We start from the raw sequence: 10,216 nt of genomic DNA on the forward strand, positions 1-10,216 counted from the left end.
GGAGTGTGGGAGGGAAAGGATTGAAGCTGCCCGGTGCACAAGAGACTCGTGTCAGAGAAACAGAGTTCTGGGGCGGGATTGTAGGGCTGAAGGAGGCTACAGAGATAGGCAGGGGCAAGGAGGGATAGTGCCCCAGGGTCACAGCAGCAGAAAATATAATTTGTGACTTTGATTCAACCCCTTTCAGTGCTGTGGCAGGGGTGGAAACCTGATTGACATGTTCAAACATGGAGTTTAAGGAAAGATAGGCTAAGATTTGGGAAGCAACAACATGTTCAAGAACTTTGGAGAGGAAATGGAAGTTGGAGATGGGGCGGTAGTTTACAAGGGCAGAGGGGTCAAGGGTGTTTTTTTTAAGGATGGGTTGAAGATGGTAGTTTTGAAGGGGAGGGGGACAGTACCTGAGGAGAGGAAACCATTGACAATATTACCTGGCATGGGGGCCAGGAAATAAGTTGGGTGGTCAAAAGTTTAGTGGGAATAGGGTCAAGGGAGCAGGAAGTGGGTCTCATGGACAAGATGAGCTTGGAGAGGCCATATGGGGAGATTGGACGGGGGAAGCTTGGCTTGATGGACTAGGGCAAGGAAGGGATGTGGCAGAGGAAGCTGAACAGATGGTCTCAATCTTATTAACAAAGAGGTCCATGAGGTCCTCACACTTGTTGTTGGAGGTGATGGTGGAGGGAGCAAGGGATTACATTTATCTTGCATTCCAAGATGATCCTAGGGTAGTGAGTAGTTTTGGCAGAGGATAACTGGGCCTGATAGCATTTGATGTGGTCCAGCCAGACCTGGCAATGAATGGTTAAAACCAGTTGTGCGCCATTGATGTTCAAATCTACATCCCTTGAATTTAAAGGAATGAAGATGGGAGTCATACCAAGGGAAATGAACAGGGTGAGAAAGAGTATGGTTTTTATTGGGGACAAGGGCATCAAGGGTGGAGGTGAGGGTGTGATTTAGCAGATCAGCAGCTGAAGAAGCATTGTGGTGAATGGAGGACCAAAAACTAGACTAGAGAGTTTGAATATGTCATTGTAAATGAATTGGGGAAAGTATTTTCCAGCGGTAGGTGCAGAAGAAGCAGGGTTGGAAAGGTAATGTTGCAGGAAGTGTTTGGAGTAGCAAGGGCACAGATGTACTCTGGATGGGGGGACTTCAATGTCCATCACCAAGAATGGCTTATTAGGTCAGAAGTAGGGCTTTTCTCTGACAACTGCACAGTGTTCAGCTCCATTTGCAATTCCTCAGTCCATCCTCTGGATTTGAGCTGATAAGTGATAAGTAACATTCGTGCCACCCAAGTGCCAGATAATGACTATCTCCAACAGGACAGATTCCAAATCAACTTCCCTTGATATTCAATGCCATTACCTTCGCCGAGTCCGCACATAACATCCCGGGGGTTACCATCAACCAGAAACTCAATTGGACCAGCCACATAAATGCCATGGCTACAAGAGCATGTCAGAGGCTGAGTATTCTGCAGCGAGTGGCTAAAGCCTGAAGCCTCTCTACCACCCACAAGGCAAAAGTCAGGAATGTGATGGAATACTCTCCACTTGCCTGGATGAGTGCAGCTCCAACAACACTCAAGAAGTTTAACACCATCCACAACAAGAATGTGCTGCATTGGCACCTCATCCACTAGTAAAAATATCACCCCATTCATCACCGGCATACCATGGCTATAATGTCTACAGAATGAACTGCAGCAACTCACCAAGGCATCCTCGGCAGCACTTCCCAAACCCACGACCTTCACCACAAAGAAGGATGGGCAGAAGGTGAATAGGAACATCATCAGCTCCAGGATAGCCTCCAAGTCACACACCATTGTGACTTGGACATACATTCCCACTCTTTCACCATTGGTGAGTCAAAATTCTGGAATTTCATACCTAACAGCAGCGGTTCAAAAAGCTTACATCCTTGGGTTCTAAAAGAGGTGGCCGCAGAGATAGTGGATGCATTGGTTGTGATATTCCAAAATTCCCTAGATTCTGGAACGGCCCCAGAAGATTGGATGGTAGCAAATGTAACCCCACTATTCAAAAAAGGAGGGAGAGAGAAAACAGGGGACCACAGACCAGTTAGCCTGACATCAGTTGTCGGGAAAATGCTGGAATCAATTATTAAGGAAGGGGTAAAAGGGCACTTAGAAAATAATAATGTGATTAGGCAGAGTCAGCATGGTTTTATGAAAGGGAAATTGAGTTTGATAAATATATTTGAGTTTTTTGAGGATGTAACTAGCAGAGTAGATAAAGCGGAGCCAGTGGATGTAGTATATTTGGATTTCCAAAAGCATGCGATAAGGTGCCACATAAAAGGTTGCTATGCAAGATAAGGGCACATGAAGTTGGAGGTAATGTATTAGCATGGATAGAGGATTGGTTAATGGACAGAAAACAGAGAGTAGTGATAAACGGGTCTTTTTCAGGTTGGCAGACTGTGGACTAGTGGAGTGCTGCAAGGATCAGTGCTGAGGTCTCAGCTATTTACAATCTATATTAATGGCTTGGATAAAGGATCCGGGTATAATGTATCCAAGTTTGCTGAAGATACAACGCTAGGTGGGAAAGTAAGCTGTGGGGAGGGCACAAAGAGCCAGCAAAGGGATATAGATAGATTAAGTGAATGGGCAATAACGTGGCAGATGGAATATAATTTGGGAAAATGTGAAGTTGTTCGCTTTGGTAGGAAGAATAGAAAACAAAATATTTTTTAAATGGCGAGAAACTATTAAATGTTGTTGTTCAGAGTTTTAGGTGTCCTCGTACAAGAAACACAGAATGTTAGCATGCAGCTACAGGAAGCAATTAGGAAGGCAAATGCCATGTTTTCCTTTATTGCAAGGGAGAAGGGAGTTGGAGTACAAGAGTAACAAAGTCTTATTACAATTGTACAGGGCTTTGGTGAGACCACACCTGGAGTACTGTGCACAGTTTTGATCAGCTGCCTCTGCCACGTCCCTTCTTTCCCTAGCCCACTGGGCCAAACTTCCTCTGAGGTTCCCCCTGCCCTAAACTCACATCTTTCTCCAGTTTCTCTCTGATCTCCCCGCTTGACATCTCCACACTTATCTTGTCCATGAGCCCCACTTCCTGCTTCCTTGACCCTATTCCCAATAAACGGCTGACCACCCAACTTCCATTTTTGGCTCCCATGTTAGCTGACATTGTTAATGGTTCTCTCTCCTCAGGTACTGTCCCCCTCTCCCTCAAATCTGTAGTCATCACCCCTCTCCTCAAAAAAACAACCCTTGACCCCACTGTGCTAGCAAACTACCACCCCCATCTCCAACCTCCCTTTCCTCTCCAAAGTCCTTGAACGTGTTGTCGCCTCCCAAATCCGTGCCTATCTTTCCCGGAACTCCATGTTTGAATCCCTTCAATCTGGTTTCTGCCCCTGCCATAGGACTGAAACTGCTCTCATCAAAGTGACAACTGACATCCTTTGTGACTGTGACAAACAATCCCTCCTCGTCCTTCTCGACCTGTAAGCAGCCTTTTTTTCTCCAATTAAATATTGGGAAGACCGAAGCCATTGTCTTTGGTCCCTGCCACAAACTCTGTTCCCTAGCCACTGACTCCATCCCTCTCCCTAGCATCTATCTGAGGCTGAACCAGACTGTTCGCAACCTAGGTGTCATATTTGACCTTGAAATGAGCTTCCGGCCACATATCCGCGGCATAACAAAAAACGCTTTTTTCCTCCTCCGTAACATTGCCTGCCTCCGCCCCGCCTCAGCTCATCTGCTGCTGAAACCCTCATCCATGCCTTTGTTACCTCTAGATTTGACTACTCCAATGTACTCCTGGCTGGCCTCCCACATTCTACCTTACGTAAATTTGACATCATCCAGAACTCGACAACCCGTGTCCTAACTCGCACCAAGTCCCACTCACCCATCATCCCTGTGCTCGTTGTCCTACATTGGCTCCCGGTTAAGTCAAAATGATGATCCTTGTTTACAAATCCCTCCATTAAAACCTACCTCTTTGACCAAGCTTTTGGTCATTAGCCATAATTTCTTCTTATCTGGCTCGGTATCAAATTTATTTTTTTGTCTTATAACATCCTGTGAAATGCCTTGGGATGTTTTACTACATTAAAGGCACTATATAAATACAAGTTGTTGTTGTCATATTCAAGACAGAGATCAATGGATCTTTGGATATTAAGGGAATCAAGGGATATGGGGATAGTGCAGGAAAATGGAGTTGAGGTAGAAGATCAGCCATGATCGTATTGAATGGCGGAGCAGGCTCCAGGGGCCAAATAGCCTCCTCCTGCTCCTATTCCTTATGTTCTTATGTTTACCAGTGTCTGATTTCTCAAACTTTGTTGAAATGAAGTTAACATTGCAAAACTATTAAAAATCTACCACTGCTGCATGTTCCTTGTCCGCAATCCCATTGGCCATTAGTAATCATACGACCTTTCCAATTGAATGAGGCACTGAAGAAATCTCATTGACCAATAGCATAATAGGATCAGTGTCACTTTTTAGCAATCTAATTGGCTGCTAATCATGTGACTGATATGATTGTCCCATGTTTCATTGACTGGAGTCTCAACCAATGCCAGTAACAACAGGCCAGGATTGGTGAGGGAAAGGAAGGTTCTGTTTGGTCAACAACAACAACTTGTCTTTATAAAGCGCCTGTAATGTAGTAAAATGTTATAAGACAAAAATTTGACACCAAGCCACAGAAGAAGAAATTAGGGCAGATGACCAGAAGCTTGGTCACAGAAGTAGGTTTTAAGAAGCATCTTAAAGGAGGAAAGAGAAATGGCAATCACATGATAGTTTCATGATAATTCCTGCTCATTGATTTTTTTTCAGCACATCGATTCTTTCTTGGGATCATTGTGACTGAAAAATCTCATCTATCATTGGCCTGTGGTAACCACTGCCTATTGATCTCTGATAACTGTGTGATGGCAACAACAGTGACTTCACAATGGCAAAATTACAACACACAACAGTTTTTACTCATTTTCCGTGGGCCACAAAAATTCCTTCTGAAATATGTTGCCTTGGTCCTGTACAAATTGTGATGGGAGAGTTCAACATTATCCTCCCATTTATTATAAAATTAATAGAAACCTGCAGTCCAGGCGAGCAATGGAATAACAAGAAATTTGTAAATATCTGCGCATAGTTCCAGTCTACTAAACCTTATTTCCTGTTGACAAGTTTTTGCCACACTTTTATGTCAACTTTCGATTACAAATTCCTCTTGTCCTGACTTAGAGTGGGCATTGCCTCTGTAAACTTATCATGCTGTAATTATATTCTCCCACCACCACTGTTGCTGTAGCACCTTGGTTTTGTGTCTCCCGGCTGCTCAGTCTGTATTGCAGAGAAATTCCTGTGCTCCAACCAACTCTGCTTCCCAAACTGTTGCAAGTATTTGATTATAAATAATAATATAAAATCAAAGTATGATATGAAAAATGACAGAATGTATAACTTTGAAGGTGGGTCTGAATTGTGTCTACCGACACAGTCCCACCTCCTCTTACCCTGCTTCACCTGAAGCATATTCTTGGTCTTGACTCTATGGGGGTAATTTGACCTTTGTACAATAAAACAGTGATAGCGAGTCGGCAGCACATTCTACATCTCTCCTGATTTTAATTTCCCTTGCAGTCAACGGGAGAGGTGTATACCGGGCAGCTGAACCGAAATCGCCAGTTTTACACTGTCACTCAAAGTCAAAGTTACTCCCCTTGTGTGCAACGCCACCAGAAATACCGCAAACAAATAGTGAGTATACCTTTTTTTTAAAACTGAAATGCTTGCAGCCAACGCCACAGCGAATCAACTCTTAAAATATAACACAATAGACTTGTTAGCAAAATTAAAGCTCTTGGGATTAAAGGGGCAGTAGCAATGTGGATACAAAATTGGCTAATAGACAGAAAGCAGAGAGAAGTGGTGAACAGTTGTTTTTCAGTCTGGAGGGATGTATATAGTGGTGTTCCCCAGGGGTCAATATTGGGACCACTGCTCTTTTTGGCAAATATTAATGATCTTGTCTTGGGTATACAGGGCATAATTTCAAAGCTTGCAGATGGAACAAAACTCAGAAATGTAGTAAACAATGAAGAGGATAGTGGTACACGCATAATAAAGGATGAAACTGAGTACTGTGTACAATGAGCAAGTGTGACTTAGCTCCTTTAATAAGACTCCAGAGTGTAGGTACCTCGAGGGTGGCCTGCTTATATACCGTGCTCCCAAGGGATGCTGGGATCCCTTGGGTCTCGAACAGGTGGGCCCTCTGGTGGTCAGGTGTCATGCAGGTTATAAAGGGTTAAATACATAACATCGCTCCCCCATGAAGTCAACAGTACACTTATTTACAAGGTGAGACGATCTGGGGCTTTTTGCTCTCTTGTCGATCATCTCGGTACAAATGCGGGTTGGGTGAGTTGGTTAGTTCTTCACTGGGCTGTTGGGCAGCCGACCTTGCTGGGCTGCTGGGGATGGTGAGTTCGGCTTCGTGGTCAACCATGATGTCAGTTGCCACTTGTGTGTGTGTTGGAGGGTCAAAATTGATGGTGTCTTCTTTGGGTTGTTCATAGCTGTTGGTGAACCGCAATTTGATTTGGTCCAAATGTTTTCTGTACATTTGTCCATTGGCCAATTTGACCTGAGACACCCTACTCCCCTCTTTGGCTGTGACCGTGCCAGCGAGCCATTTGGGACCATGTCCATAATTGAGCACAAACACAGGATCATTGATCTCAATATCGCGTGACAAATTTGCACGGTCATGGTACACACTTTGTTGATGCCGCTTGCCCTCCACGTGATCATTGAGATTAGGGTGGACAAGAGAGAGCCTTGTTTTTGGCGCCCTTTTCATGAGCAGCTCGGCTGGGGAAACCCCGGTGAGTGAGTGGGGTCTGGTGCGGTAGCTGACCAGCACTCAGGACAGCCGGGTCTGCAGGGAGCCTCCCGACACACGTTTCAAGCTTTGCTTGATAGTCTGAACTGCCCGTTCTGTCTGGCTGTTGGATGCGGGCTTGAATGGGGCAGATGTGACGTGAAGGAGGTGCAAAATTCACAAGAACCCCCAACGCCCCCCCCCCCCCTCCAGTGTTTGGGCTCATTCGAAAGGAAATTTAATTTGGGACTATCAACCGAAAAGTTTGGAACCCTAAAGTGCTTATGGAAGAAACTATGAACTTTAATGGAATTTTGGATTTTAAAAGACAAATTCAAGGCTGTGGGCGGGCCTAAGGAACTAGCAGGAGACAACCTAATTAAGGGAGACTACCTGGGTGTGAGGACTAAGTTAACCTGTCTGGAGAAATGAGTATTCGAGAATCCTTCTCCACAAGAGATATTAACATCACAAAATCACCCAGAGATAGCTACCCATCAACATGGGTCTGGAAAACCATTTCAGCATATACATCACAAAGAGGCCCAATCCAGCCTGTATGCGAAAAACTAAGCACAAAAGGACATTGCAATTACCAAACTAATATTTCCATCAGGAAAAGTTTTCGAACATCAACTCACCCAAGACATATCAACTTTTAACGAGCCCGCCAAAATATTACAAAGAAGAACAAAGCCCGCCAAATTTAAACAAAGAATTCTGAACAGGTTTGGCGCCAAGATTAGAACCACTGAAATCGTATAACTGGCCCCTATTTTCAACAGAGGGGATGACATATTTGGCTATACAACCGAGACCATGCTTTTGTCATCTAGACAAGGAGAGAAACCAACGCGACAGTTGTAAACTAACTTCTCCAGCCTCGAAGTCCTGAAGTCCCGAAGGAAGGAAGAACATCACCATCGTGGCAGCAACCGACCACAGTCAACGTGGTATCAACGGAAAACCACCACGATCGACCAAACTCGAACAAAACTCCAACAGGGAAAAACCAAAGAATCGAAAAGTTTCCACTCTACAATCTGATCCTGACCTACCAACGGGTAAAACATTACCTAAAAGTCTGTAGAAACCTATTTCTAATGAAGAAAACCAGGTACATACCCCATAGATCCAAAATGCGCCTTACCGCATCAGCGGACTCAACCCAACTGAAGATTGCGCAGCAGAAAGTCTTCGCCGACATTTGGGGTACAGCAAGCAGACCCGACTGCATCCAGTGAACCCCAAAACCGTGATCTACCGCTAACTGTCAAAAGGATTGGTAAGCATAGTCCCTGCCTGCCCTGAAGTCCAACTTAGCTAGAATTAGGTATTGGGAGGTGGGAGGTATAATTTTACTCTCACTCCCTTTGACTGTGTAGTGTATGGTTCTTTATTAGAGTGATTATAAGTTTGATCTTGTACCTTTCCTTGTATTGTTTCCTATTAGAGCGATTGTAAGTTTGACATTGTACTTTCTTATTAGAGTAATTATAAGTTTGTAGTTCCTTGACTGTAATAAAATCAAAGTTCTTTTGCATTAAACCAGTGTCCTTTGCACTTTTGTCACATCCCCCAAATAAATCCAGAGTCTAGAACGCAAGGGAGTGGGAGCGATTCGAACCACTCAAGTTGGTCAGAAGGGAACCTGACCCCCTCATAGAGACCACCCCCTTACAAAATGGCGACCACGGCAGGACTCTGGTACAAGAGGTGTGATGTGGTTTGGGGCAAAGAACCAAAATGGAAGAGAGGATTTCCTCCTATGTGTATAAGAAGGTCAATGTAATTAAAGAATGGGTGCTTAGTCTATTGCGTGCTGAGCGTCCAGCTGACGCTGCAGCCCAGTGGACAGCAAGCAAGGACTACAAAGAAGCAGTAGAAAAGGCAATTTGGTTGGTCTGCCTACAGCGACAGGTCCAACTCCTAGACAGAATGAATGAAACATTACAGGCAGAGTTATGGGAATGCGCAGAAAACTACCAGGAAAGGGTTATGTCAGAAGAAAGATTATCGGGAGAACTCTTAAGCTAAAACAGGAAAGGACCCAGATAATGGAAAGGTTTAAAAACAGTCAGGACTATTTTCAGTGTCAGGTTACCGAGGCCAAAAGTAATGAAAAGTCACTGAGGGAGGAAAGCACTCGCCTTACCCTACAAGTAAAAGAGCTCCAGGAAAGATTAAAAGATGTGCAAGCAGCTTATAAAGTAGCTAGCACTAATGGGTTTGAATCGGGAGACCACTGTCCCTGCCAGCAACAAATTAAAAGTTTAAACCTTGCTCTATCCAAGGCCAAAGGCATGGTATGCCAAATAAGCCCCAGGTAAACCTAGAAGAGAAGGAGGAAACTACCCGGCACCGGTGACTACCTGTGGCACCGGTGACTACAGCAGGAGGGACAAATTAGTTGCGGGGTGGACAGGGATAGTGAACCACCGCCACCTGTGGCACCGAGTTTCAGCTCGGCTTGGCCGCAGAGAGGAGAGGGAGGCGAGCCAGAACAGGGAGAGCCAGAACCAAGGCCAATGTGCCCAATTCGGCAGCAGAAGTTAGGCCCGCCCACCCTTAGCGGGGGTCCAGGGCCCCTGGAAAGTCAGTTTGTGGTCCCCCACACTCCCCACCAGCTTAGGGCTATGATAAGCCACCTGGGAAAGCTAACTCCAAAGGGAGACCCCTCGGTTCACTTTGTGGAGGTGGAACAGACAGGGGATATTAATGGGTGCGATGATGTAGAAATGGCAAAGATGCTTCTCCTATCCCTAGACAGCAAACTGTACCAGTCCCTCTCTACTGAGAGCAAAAGAGGACAGAAAACACTTGCTGCCGTCCAGAAAGACATTCTAGAAGCTATGGGCTGCAATGACGGGAGTCCCTTCTCTAGAGTAGAGAAAACGGTGCAGCTCACAGGGGAAAACCCCACAGGCTTTCGCAGACCGATTGTGGCCTGTGTACAAAAGCACCTGTAGTGGGGGCATAGACAGGGATAACTTAAGCCCTGACGAGTTAGCACACTGGCTCCAAAGCCTAGTAGCTAACAGTTTACCCCGAATAAGAACCAAGGCTGAGGCCTGGTTTGACCCAAGAGATCCCCAAGCCACAGAACAGGGAGTGCTTAGGCAGCTGACCCGAGCTTACAGAAACGGCAGAGGGACAGAAGAGCACCCACAAAAGGGAATGGTTCATGAAATCCGACCTAGCCAAGATAAGAGGGAATGGTGCCACGAGGGGGGCAACCCCTCCGATACAAAACCTGCTTCGGGTGCGGAAAGAGTGGGCACTGGAGAAAGGATTGTAGAAATCCATGGAAG

The sequence above is a fragment of the Pristiophorus japonicus genome, chromosome 11 (assembly GCF_044704955.1).
Source record: "Pristiophorus japonicus isolate sPriJap1 chromosome 11, sPriJap1.hap1, whole genome shotgun sequence".
NCBI lineage: Eukaryota > Metazoa > Chordata > Chondrichthyes > Pristiophoridae > Pristiophorus > Pristiophorus japonicus.